Raw genomic sequence first — 13,953 nt, 5'->3', positions numbered from 1 at the left:
AAAAATTTGTTAGTGGTATAAAAAAAGATAAGAATTTATATTATATTTGCTAAATTAATGTTGTCATTGTCCTCGTGAGCTTAGCTCAGTTGGTAGGGACATTGCATAAAATATGCAAGGTCTGGGGTTCAAACCCTGACCACCACCAAAAAAAAAAGAAATAATGTAATGAAAAAGATAAACATCATTAAACATCATTTTTTGGGTTTATTACAATTTGATCCGGGGTTCGAACCCTGGCCACTACCAAAAAAAAAGAAATAATGTAATGAAAAAGATAAACATCATTTTTTGGGTTTAATAAACATCATTTTTTGGGTTTATTACAATTTGAAATGAAACCACCACCATTCTCAAGATACTTATTTCAAACTTTTTTCATTCAAGATACTAATTTCAAACTTCTTTTATTCAAGATACTTATTTCAAACTTCTATAGATAAACATCGTTTTTTAGGTTTATTACAATTTAAAATGAAACCGCCACCATTTTCAAGATACTTATTTCATTAAAGATACTTATTTCAAACTAATTTTATGTTTTTATCTATTGAAATGAAATAAGTATCTTGAATTAAGATGACGATGACTCATTAAGATGAGTATACAACCTTGTTTCATATGCTATCTACATTACTGATCAGCACCGAGTTAGAGATGCCAGAGCCCGCATTCCCTTCTGCACTTTATCCATCAACTGTATGTTGCAATAAGACTCTAACCAAACACAATGGCCTCATACCAAATTATAGAGTTGTCGATGTTGCGAACACTTGCAATATTTGTGTTCGTATCAAAGATGTAGCATCGCTCCTCAATTTCCTCATCACTTGTCAACAACAATTTGGTTCAACATTCTTAGGTAAAATTCATTTGCCCTACGGTTTGGTGAGAAAACGTTGTAATCAAGGGTGAAAATGTGTGACCAGGAGTTGACATCTCCATAGATATCCATCTACCATATCATTAAATGTGTTTGAAGCTGATCATATGAAAGGCACATACTTCCTATAATCATGTTGATCTCCGACGGATAGACAGGAGAGTGGTCAAACTGATTTGACAGACCAAATTCAGAGTATTCTTCAGTTGCTAAATCGAATGAGACAATGGAGTACTGTTGTGGTGTTATATTACTTATAAAATCTGAAGCATAGCCTTAAAAAAAGTAGTCTCGTATAACCATCTACTTCATCGAGCTCTTACCGGTAAGTTCATCCCTGAAAAACCGTCCACTGGAGTATCCGTTACCCCAAAACCAGCGAATTGGTAAGCCTGGTAACCCTCCAATTTCCCTCCATATGGGATTAGGACCATTCATGGTCAAAATATTGACCCTTTGCTTAGAGAAAATGGCTACTCCGTCTCTATTTTCCACCATACGCAAATAAACTTATATGTGTTAGACACAATGTAACTTCCCCATTTAAGACTTCATGATATAAAATCCAATTTATAAATTGCACGTAAGATTCCCAATTTAAAAAAGTCTTACTTTTCTTACGGTTTTTCCTTGCAGTCTGTGATATAAATTGCACGTAAGTTCAACATGACTTGGGATGATTTGTAAGTGACTTTTAACGATTATCTTAAAATAGTATCAGTTGAAGTGTTTTGGGGATTTTTTTTAGGTGCAAAACATGCATGTTAAAAAAAATCACTCATTTTTGTGTTGGTTGCAATATCAATATTGATCCAACATTCTTGCAATTTTTAATAATTACATTACTTAAAGTTGGTGCGAACTAACATTATTTTCCTTTTGGTTTAGAAGATTTGTTCAAATTTTGGTTTAATAAGCGAGGTTAAGTTTATCGAACTTGTTGATTTAGAATTACGAGATATAATACACTATCTAGGTTGTAGAGATCTTTCAACGAATAAAAAAGGTTGCAGAGAATTGAACTAAAAGAAGAAGAAGAAAAACACTTGTACTTTTGTAGTCTGAAATTGGTTTTGCATGTACATTAGAAAATATAATTATGTACCTGTGATAATTAGTTGGTTGTTTGAATGTGTATGGAAATGCATGACAATTTATGTTAAAAATATATTCTCAGATGGTAATTTCATGGATACTTCTTAAAAAAATCTAACACATTGTAACGCCTCACGATTACAAATCTTACCGTCTGTAACTGTCAACCAATAACTAACCAATCATGACTGCGAGGAACCTCCATGTCCACAATATAAGAGGATTGTCCTATTCATCCAAGGTACGATACAATCTATCCTTAACCACCGAACGTCATTCTTCTAATTTAGTCAAATAAAGTCCCAAGAATAGTTTTAAAATTTAACACAATACAGTTGAAGTTGTCTTGTTCATGCCTTATTTTTCGAGTGATCAAACACATCCTTAGAATGCATATTCATTAGCGTGAGAGAAAACCTCAACAAAGTTAATTATATATTACCCATAAACTAGATGTTAAAGAAAACTTCTACATTGCTTAAAAAAAAAACTTCAACAATTTGCTCAAAAAAAAAAAATCAACAAAAATACTTACATATTACCCATCAAATATGACCTCTGTCCCCTCTAGAGAAAACAAAACTATGACCCTTGTCTAATCTAAACTGAGTCATCGGCAATACATAAAATTCTTATTTTTCTTAAGTGTATAGTAAATCCTTGTTATAAATTCAAAAACTATTAATGGAATAAAGTTATAAAAATGTACACTAACATAAATGTGTGTATACATCCCCTCAAAAAATAGGGATAATAGTCATTTTTGTGACAACATGTATAACAAGTAACCACTATAGTCCTTCAACGTATCGAAATTCTAAATTAGTTTTTGATTGTATACTTCATTAGTCAAAATAGTCTTTAGCGTTAAAATAATCTCTCAATGTTGACCGTAACTCTTCTCATATAGGAACGATATGACAATAAGTCAGTACTTGCAGGGATTGATAAGACGATAAATAAGTATATTGATAGACTAGTATAACAATATTAATAAATTATTGGCTAAAGTGCACTTTTCCCTCCTTAAGTTTCAAAAAGTTGCAATTTTGGCCCCCTATGTATAAAAACTACAATTTTGGCCCCCTAAGGTTTAACTCCTTTGCATCTTTAGTCCTTTAGGCCAATTTTGACCAGTCAATGTCTATGTGGCACGCCACGTGTATAATTATTTAATTAAAAAAAAATTAAAAACCATATTATCATTTTTTAAATTAAATAAATGAAAAATTAAATTTAAAAAAAATCAGGAAAATAAAAAGGAAAAGGAAAGAGGCACGTTTCAGATGGGAAAAACTTCAGTGACATAATGTCACGGTACCATTGTGCATAGAGCCAATAAAATTTTGACACATGTGCAGGGAGGGTTTATGTTTACAAGATCCTATGGACCAAATGCAATGGCACAAGATCCTATGGACCAAAATCAATGGCACCGTGCCATTAATGGCACCGAAGTGCTACTCGTTTCGGATCCACCATCTATCTTTCATTTTCTTCCTTTCTTCCCTTCCTGCAAATTCAACCTTCAAGCACACCACCACCCATTTCCTCTTCTCTCGAATCTCTCCTCCTCTCTTGTTACTCTCTCTTCTTTCTTTTCCTCCATGTTCTTTCTTTCGCCATCCTTTTCGGGCAACCACCGCGGTGTTTACGACCACTCACTGCAGTGTTTCCTACCACTCTATGTCAACAAAATACGTAATATTCTTCATCTCTTCCTTTATTTTCACTGGGTCATTGAATATGAATTTCTTGCTATGCATATTTTTTCTAGTATTTTATGCTGAAATGGGTTATTGAATATGAAAGGGTAATCAACAGAAGAATGGAATTAATCACAGAAAAGGGGGTTCTGGGGGTGTACTTCCGGGTATGAAAGGTCATGAAGGAGGGCAGGTGAAGGTTTTTTCGGCAGAGGAACTTGCAAATGGTGGTCATGATGTTTCACAGAAAGCATGTGAGGGTTGTTCTGCTTGGTGATGACAATAACAATGGGCGAAAGTCTGAGAGGTTTTCTCGGAAAGATAACCATGACCTGGAGGAATCGTCGTCCTTTGGGAGTAATTCAGAGAATGGAAGTGAAAATGTCGAAATTCCAAAACAAGGACATCGGAATTTTCGTAGACGTAATCAAACTCAACAGAGTATCAAGAGTAGATTGAGCCATTTAGTGGAAGGTTTGCAGTTGAGAATTTTGGCAGGAATTTCGAGGAAAGGAAGAAAGGAAGAAAATGAAAGAGAGAGATGGTGGATTTGAAAAAGAGAGGTGGAGAGGAGGAGACTCACGTGCCTCTTTCCTTTTCCTTTTTGTTTTTTTTTTTAATTTAATTTTTCATTTATTTAATTTAAAAAATGATTATATGGTTTTTAAATTTTTTAATTAAATAATTACACATGTGGCGTGCCACATAGACATTGACCGGTCAAAATTGGCCAAAAGGACCAAAGATGCAACGGAGCTAAATCTTAGGGGGTTAAAATTGTGATTTTTGTACATAGGGGGACCGAAATTGCAACTTTTTGAAACTTAGGGGAAAAAGTGCACTTTAGCCTAAATTATTTTAACATAAAAGATTATTTTAAAATTTTGATACTTTATGAGACTATTTTGACTAATTGTTAGACATCGCGAAACCAAAATTACACGTTGAATAATAAGTGAATGTGTGTGTACGCTTTCATAGCACGCTGAATAATCACTCATATATATGTTCCCTTAAAAAAATCATTAAGGAAAAATTACACTAACCTCTTCTAAGGTCATTTTAAAAATCACAAATACACATCTAGTTTTAAAAGCAAACATTAACCTCCTTCCCCGTTAACATTGTTAGTTATCCTGTTGAGTCTTTTTTTCTCTCTTTTAAGAAAATGGATTAAAGCCTCTCTGGTCATTGTGGCTACTCCACGCTTTCTTTTCTTTCATTTGCCACATTCTCGATCTAATTTCAAATGGTATCCTTGTGAAACCTTTTTTTTTTTTTTTGCCTTAATAACTCACTATTTAAAAAAAAAAATCAATGTTGTTGTATTGGACTTTATATGTGTTTTACATCAGCCGTGAAATTAATTCCTAGTGAGAGGTGAAATTGGAATCCAACCCTTATCAACCTTTTAAGTTCCTTTTCATATCAGCCATAAAATTTGATCAAAGTTTCAAGAAAGATATACAGAGATTCATCTCTCCATTGCTTTAGAATTTTGCTGGAACGAGCTCTGTTCATGAAATCATTTCAAGGAAAAACGAGAGACGGATGCAGATGAAGCACATTTGGAGCCCTCGCTAGTTTTTTTTTTTATATCCTTAAAAATTATTTTATATTTTTTTTAACACAAATTAAGTATTACCATACGATTTCTAAACTGTCAATCATTGTTACCAGTTTCTTCAATTTCCATATCATTGTTACCGGTTAGCATAAGATCATCTACCTATACGCATATGAACAGTAAACTTGTTTCGTCTCTTCCTTTTCACATAAACACCATGTCCATCAATACATTTCTTGAATCCTTAATTCCATAATTTTTTTTCATGCCCTAGGTGCTTGCATTAAGCCATATAAAGCCTTTGTTTAGCTTTTATACTTTACTAGTGCTGTACCCGTGCATACGCACGGGTTGCGCCGTTGGCGCATTTTTTTTTGCCAATGTTTATAATTTAATTTAGGACAATAATATTAAAAGTAGTTTTATTTGTAGATGGGCAAAAAAATTTCAAAAAATCACCATTTCAGGAGAATTATAAATATATACTTGTATAATTCGCACGCTTAAGTGGTTATTAAGTTTTATATAATTAATTATGATATAACTGACCCCACTTATTAAGTTTTCTGGATCCGTCACTGCATAGATCTGCTTTACTACAGACCAAACCACATGCAAGCTCAGTTTATCTGTCATATCTTAGTGAATGTATATAAAATATTTTGACAGGGAGTTAATAAACATATTAATCATTACACACACATAATCAATATTATATTATATCATAACTTAAAGCATTTCATACAAAGTTTTAAACTAAATTTATACATAAAGTCATTTGTATGCTTCAATGAGAAACGACTTAGTATCTAAACACTGAAATATTGTAAATATCATGGCTGGATATAAAGTCCAGCCATGATATATGTAATTGATTAAATAGAGTAAGAAAAAAAAAATTCAATTCAAGACGACTAATAATAGACAAAGGGACAAAAAAAAATTGAAGGTGGACATTGCATTAACATAACAATCAAAAGACATCTCCAATAAAATAGTTAAGCAGGACATATAATTATTGGAGTTGTGACAACGATTGATGGGAACAACGTTAATTGTTTGAAGATGATACTGATATTTGGTAAACATGACACGAAGTGAGACTGCAGTCCTTTGTGAATTTGAATCTAATGATTCCTGGGTAAAAAGCATTTGCTTTGCATAAGCTGTTCCAATCCATTCCTAATTGCACTGTGGAATGTTCATTTTTTAGAAGGAGGACATTAAGAATATAGCAATGTCCATTACCAGTGCAACATTTTAATTCATCATATGAAAACTGTACGACGAAGCGTCCAAACTTGGTAGGGAGAACCTATTAAAAATGTAACGATGAGTTATTTGTCGATAGACTTAAATAGAAGGCAGATAAATTAATATTCAAGAACAGATTGAATGAACAGAGAATAAAACTATGATTAAAGCAAATAGGAAATGTTATAATAACCATTATAGGTTGGTGTAAGTTGGAGTGATGGATATCAACATCAAAGTAGAATGTTTCAGCTGGATCCATACTTCTACTATGATATTTTGGGTAAGTTTTAGGATCTAGAAGTAGTTTGTAGATTGATACTACAAATATGCTTTTCCCATAATATGAGAAAATAATCTCAGCATTTGCAGGTAAATGGTTTCTTTCAATGGATTCTTTCCAACCTTTTGTAAATGTTGGGAAAATTAAAGAATTGTTGAACTTGAGTTCATTTACTTCAGCACCCTTGTTTATGACATGCCATGTTGTGGTTAATTGGTCATAGTATTTGCCAATGTTTATAATATAATTGTTGAGTGTATAAGCAATGCAAAATTGTTAAAATAATTTTATTTGACAGTAAATTTTATTTTTTTGGAAAAAGCAAGATTAGGACAAACTAAACTTATCAAAATTGAATTTCATTGGTAGCTTGGCAAATAAGTAATTGGCAGATTTGTACCCATAATAAGTAAATAATTGGATTGGAAATGATGGAAAGTATTATAAATATTTTTTTCGGTCAACATGAGGGTTAATATTAAGCAAAATTGTTTATATAATTAGGTGAATTTCTGGGAACACAGAGGAAAAGGCAACTTTATTAATCAACATATGTAAATGTGGAGTACACCACTTGATTCGATAGAAATAAAGCTGAGTGAAAACTTGTTTAGAGTATTTGCTCGTAAAAAAAAAATTCTAATCTTATGAAATTTTATTTTATTAGTGCCAACTTGTCACTTTTTCATGCATTTTATTTAAAGATAGTCTAATATCGTTGTATTATAAAAGTTTATCAGAGTTAATTTCATTTGTGACAACTTATCCCGTACATTTGAGTTATTTCTAAGATTTTATAAGTGACAACTTGAGTACAAATATCAACGTTAATTTCATTTGTGACAACTTATCCCGCAAATTTAAGTTATTTCTAAGATTATATAAGTGACAACTCGTTAAACGTATTTGCTCCTAAAAAAACACTTATGTCATATGAAGTTTAACTTTATTAGTGACAACTTATCATTTTTTTCATGCATTTTAATTAAAGAGAGTTTAATATCGTTATATAATAAAAGTTTATCAGAGTTAATTTTATTTGTGATAACTTATCCAGTACATTTGAGCTATTTTTAGGAACTTGTCTTTTTATCAGAGTTAATTCCTTTTGTGACAACTGATCCCGTACATTTGAGCTATTTATAAGATTTTATAAGTGACTTCTCGTTTAGCGTGTTTGCTCATTAAAAAAACTTGTCTGCTATATGTAATTTAACTTTATCAGTGACAACTTATCACTTTTTCAAGCATTTTAGTTAAAGAGAGCTTAATATCGTTGTATAATAAAAGTTTATCCCGTACATTTGAGTTATTTCTAAGATTTTATAAGTGACAACTTGTCTTTTTTATCTGAGTTAATTCTATTTGTGACAACTGATCCCGTACGTTATAGTTATTCCTAAGATTTTATAAGCGACAACTGGTTTAGCATATTAACTCCTAAAAAAAACGTGTATGTCGTATGAAGTTTAACTTTATTAGTGACAACTTATCACTTTTTTCATGCATTTTAGGTAAAGAGAGCCTAATATCGTTGTATAATAAAAGTTTATCAGAGTTAATTTCATTTGTGAAAACTTATCCCGTACAGTTGAGTTATTTTAAAGATTTTATAAGTGACAACTTGTCTTTTTATCAGAGTTAATTCCTTTTGTTACAACTAATCCCGTACATTTGAGCTATTTCTAAGATTTTATAAGTGACAACTCGTTTAGCGTGTTTCCTCCTAAAAAAAACATGTCTGGTGTATGAAATTTAACTTTATTAGTGACAACTTATCACTTTTTTCATGTATTTTAGTTAAAGAGAGCTTAATATCGTTGTATAATAATAGTTTATTAGTGTTAATATGATTTGTGAAAACTCATCCCGTACATTTGAGTTATTTCTAAGACTTTATAAGTGATAACTTGTCTTTTTTATCTGAGTTAATTCCTTTTGTGACAACTGATCCCGTACATTTAAGCTATTTCTAAGATTTTATAAGTGACAACTTGTTTAGCGTGTTTGCACCTAAAAAAAACTTGTTTGTTGTATGAAATTTAATTTTATTAGTGACTACTTATCATTTTTTTCATGCATTATAGTTAAAGAGAGCTTAATATCGTTGTACAATTTATAGTTAAAGAGAGCTTAATATCGTTGTATAATAAAAGTTTATCAAAGTTAATTTCATTTGTGAAAACTTATCCCATACATTTGAGTAATTTCTAAGATTTTATAAGTGACAACTTGTCTTTTAATCTGATTTAATTCCATTTGTGACAAGTGATCCCGTACATTATAGTTATTTCTAAGATTTTATAAGTGACAAATGGTTTAGCGTACTAACTCCTAAAAAAATCGTCTATGTCGTATGAAGTTTAACTTTATTAATGACAACTTATCACTTTTTTCATGCATTTTATTTAAAGAGACCTTAATATCGTTGTATAATAAAAGTTTATCAGAATTAATTTCATTTGTGAAAACTTATCCCGTACATTTAAGTTATTTTAAAGATTTTATAAGTGACAACTTGTTTTTTTATCAGAGTTAACTCCTTTTGTGACAACTGATCCCGTACATTTGAGCTATTTCTAAGATTTTATAAGTGACTTCTCGTTTAGCGTGTTTGCTCATTAAAAAAACTTGTCTGCTATATGTAATTTAACTTTATCAGTGACAACTTATCACTTTTTTCATGCATTTTAGTTAAAGAGAGCTTAATATCGTTGTATAATAAAAGTTTATCAGAGTTAATTTTATTTGTGAAAACTTATCCCGTACATTTGAGTTATTTCTAAGATTTTATAAGTGGCAACTTGTCTTTTTTATCTGAGTTAATTCCATTTGTGACAACTGATCTCGTACATTATAGTTATTTCTAAGATTTTATAAGTGACAACTGGTTTAGCATATGAAGTCCAAAAAAAAAAAACGTGTATGTCGTATGAAGTTGAACTTTATTAGTGACAACTTATCACTTTTTTCATGCATTTTAGTTAAAGAGAGCTTAATATCGTTGTATAATAAAAGTTTATCAGAGTTAATTTCATTTGTGAAAACTTATCCCGTACATTTGAGTTATTTTAAATATTTTATAAGTGACAACTTCTCTTTTTATCAGAGTTAATTCCTTTTGTGACAACTGATCCCGTACATTTGAGATATTTCTAAGATTTTATAAGTGACAGCTCGTTTAGCGTGTTTGCTCCTAAAAAAATTTGTATGTTGTATGAAATTTAACTTTATTAGTGACAACTTATCACTTTTTTCATGCATTGTAGTTAAAGAGAGCTTAATATCGTTGTATAATAAAAGTTTATCAAAGTTAATTTCATTTGTGAAAACTTATCCCATACATTTGAGTAATTTCTAAGATTTTATAAGCGACAACTTGTTTTTTTATCTGATTTAATTCCATTTGTGACAACTGATCCCGTACATTATAGTTATTTCTAAGATTTTATAAGTGCATGAAAAAAGCGATAAGTTGCCACTAATATCTTAAGCGCATTAACTCCTAAAAAAAACGTCTATGTCGTATGAAGTTTAACTTTATCAGTGACAACTTATCACTTTTTTCATGCATTTTATTTAAAGAGAGTTTAATATCGTTGTATAATAAAAGTTTATCAGAGTTAATTTCATTTGTGAAAACTTATCCCGTACATTTAAGTTATTTTAAAGATTTTATAAGTGACAACTTGTTTTTTTATCAGAGTTAACTCCTTTTGTGACAACTGATCCCGTACATTTGAGCTATTTCTAAGATTTTATAAGTGACTTCTCGTTTAGCGTGTTTGCTCATTAAAAAAACTTGTCTGCTATATGTAATTTAACTTTATCAGTGACAACTTATCACTTTTTCATGCATTTTAGTTAAGGAGAGCTTAATATCGTTGTATAATAAAAGTTTATCAGAGTTAATTTTATTTGTGAAAACTTATCCCGTACATTTGAGTTATTTCTAAGATTTTATAGGTGGCAACTTGTCTTTTTTATCTGAGTTAATTCAATTTGTGACAACTGATCCCGTACATTATAGTTATTTCTAAGATTTTATAAATGACAACTGGGTTAGCATATTAACTCCTAAAAAAACGTGTATGTCGTATGAAGTTTTACTTTATTAGTGACAACTTATCACTTTTTTCATGCATTTTAGTTAAAGAGAGCTTAATATCGTTGTATAATAAAAGTTTATCAGAGTTAATTTCATTTGTGAAAACTTATCCCGTACATTTGAGTTATTTTAAAGATTTTATAAGTGACAACTTGTCTTTTTATCAGAGTTAATTCCTTTTGTGACAACTGATCGCGTACATTTGACATATTTCTAAGATTTTATAATGGACAGCTCGTTTAGCATGTTTGCTCCTAAAAAACTTGTCTGCTGTATGAAATTTAACTTTATTAGTGACAACTTATCACTTTTTTCATCCATTGTAGTTAAAGAGAGCTTAATATCGTTGTATAATAAAAGTTTATCAGAGTTAATTTCATTTGTGAAAACTTATCCCGTACATTTGAGTTATTTTAAAGATTTTATAAGTGACAACTTGTCTTTTTATCAGAGTTAATTCCTTTTGTGACAACTGATCCCGTACATTATAGTTATTTCTAAGATTTTTTAAGTGACAGCTGGTTTAGCATATTAACTCCTAAAAAAAGCGTGTATGTCGTATGAAGTTTAATTTTGTTAGTGATAACTTATCACTTTTTTCATGCATTTTAGTTAAAGATAGCTTAATATCGTTGTATAATAAAAGTTTATCAGAGTTAATTTCATTTGTGAAAACTTATCCCGTACATTTGAGTTATTTCTAAGATTTTATAAGTGACAACTTGTCTTTTTTATCTAAGTTAATTCCATTTGCGAGAACTGATCCCGTACATTATAGTTATTTCTTAGATTTTTTAAGTGACAACTGGTTTAGCCTATTAATTTCTAAAAAAGACGTCTATGTCGTATGAAGTTTAACTTTATTAGTGACAACTTATCACTTTTTTCATGCATTTTAGTTAAAGATAGCTTAATATCGTTGTATAATAAAAGTTTATCGGAGTTAATTTCATTTGTGAAAACTTATCCCGTACATTTGAGTTATTTTAAAGATTTTATAAGTGACAACTTGTCTTTTTATCAGAGTTAATTCCTTTTGTGACAACTGATCCCGTACATTTGAGATATTTCTAAGATTTTATAAGTGACAGCTCGTTTAGCGTGTTCGCTCCTAAAAAAATTTTGTCTGCTGTATGAAATTTAACTTTATTAGTGACAACTTATCACTTTTTCATGCATTTAAGTTAAAGAGAGCTTAATATCTTTGTATGATAGAAATTACGGTGCAAATAATAGGAATATCGTTATAGTGATATCATGTTGATTTTTTTATATGTCATTGAAAGAAGATATTCTGCGTTGAATGTTATTTAATATGTCGATAAAAAAAATTATTTCATCAATGACCACTTAACAAAAATTATTTTATCGATGGTAGTTTGTATCATTCTTATAATTTGTATCTCTAATCAGAGTTAATTTCATTTGTGAACTTATCCCGTGCATTTGAGTTATTTCTAAGATTTTATAAGAGACAACTTGTCTAGCGTATTTTCTCCTCAATAAAATTTGTATTCTGTATGAAATTTAACTTTATTAGTGACAACTTATCCGTTTTTTCATGCATTCTTCTTAAACAGGGTTTAATATCGTTGTATAATAAAAGTTATGGTCTAGATAATAGGAACATTATTATAGTTATATCATTGTTTTTTTATATATCAGTGAAAAAGATACTCTACATTGAATATTATTTAATATATCTATGAAAAATATCATTTTATCAGTGCCCCCTCAACAAAGTTTATTTTATCAATGACAGCTTGTCTCTTTTAAGTGAGTTAATTTCATTTGTGACAATTTATCCCGTACATTTGAGTTATTTCTAAGATTTTATAAGTGACAACTGGTTTAACATATTAACTCCTAAAAAAACGTGTATGTCTTATGAAGTTTAACTTTATTAGTGACAACTTATCACTTTTTTCATGCATTTTAATTAAAGATAGCTTAATATCGTTGTATAATAAAAGTTTATCAGAGTTACTTTAATTTGTGAAAACTTATCCCGTACATTTGAGTTATTTTAAAGATTTTATAAGTGACAACTTGTCTTTTTATCAGAGTTAATTCCTTTTGTGACAACTGATCCCGTACATTTGAGATATTTCTAAGATTTTATAAGTGACAGCTCGTTTAGCGTGTTCGCTCCTAAAAAAAACTTGTCTGCTGTATGAAATTTAACTTTATTAGTGACAACTTATCACTTTTTCATGCATTTTAGTTGAAGAGAGCTTAATATCTTTGTATGATAGAAATTACGGTGCAAATAATAGGAATATCGTTATAGTGATATCATGTTGATTTTTTTATATGTCATTGAAAGAAGATATTATACGTTGAATGTTATTTAATATGTCGATAAAAAAAATTATTTCATCAATGATCACTTAACAAAAATTATTTTATTGATGGTAGTTTGTATCTCTTATCAGAGTTAATTTTATTTGTGAAACTTATCATGTGCATTTGAGTTATTTCTAAGATTTTATAAGAGACAACGTATTTTCTCCTCATTAAAATTTGTCTTCTGTATGAAATTTAACTTTATTAGTGACAACTTATCCGTTTTTTCATGCATTCTTGTTAAAGAGGGTTTAATATCGTTGTATAATAAAAGTTATGGTCTAAATAATAGGAACATTATTATAGTTATATCATTGTGTTGTTTTATATATCTGTGAAAAAGATACTCTACATTGAATATTATTTAATATATCTATGAAAAATATCATTTTATCAGTGGCCGCTTAACAAAGTTTATTTTATCAATGACAACTTGTCTCTTTTAAGTGAGTTAATTTCATTTGTGACAACTTAACTCGTGCATTTTGCGTTATTTCTATAATTTTATAAATGAAAACTTATCTAGCGTATCCGCTCCTAAAAAAAACTTGCATTATGTTTGAAATAATATTATTTTATCAATCACTTAACAATTTTTTTTTATCCATGACTGTTTGTCTCTTTTATCAGAGTTAATTTAATTTGTGAACTTATTTTGTGCATTTGAGTTATTTCTAAGATTTTATAAGGGACAACTTCTCTAGCGTATTT

This window comes from Medicago sativa, chromosome 3 (genome assembly GCF_051527215.1).
Source record: "Medicago sativa cultivar Bolivia chromosome 3, Bolivia_mono, whole genome shotgun sequence".
Classification (NCBI taxonomy): domain Eukaryota; kingdom Viridiplantae; phylum Streptophyta; class Magnoliopsida; order Fabales; family Fabaceae; genus Medicago; species Medicago sativa.
Note: the sequence above shows the minus strand (reverse complement) of the source record.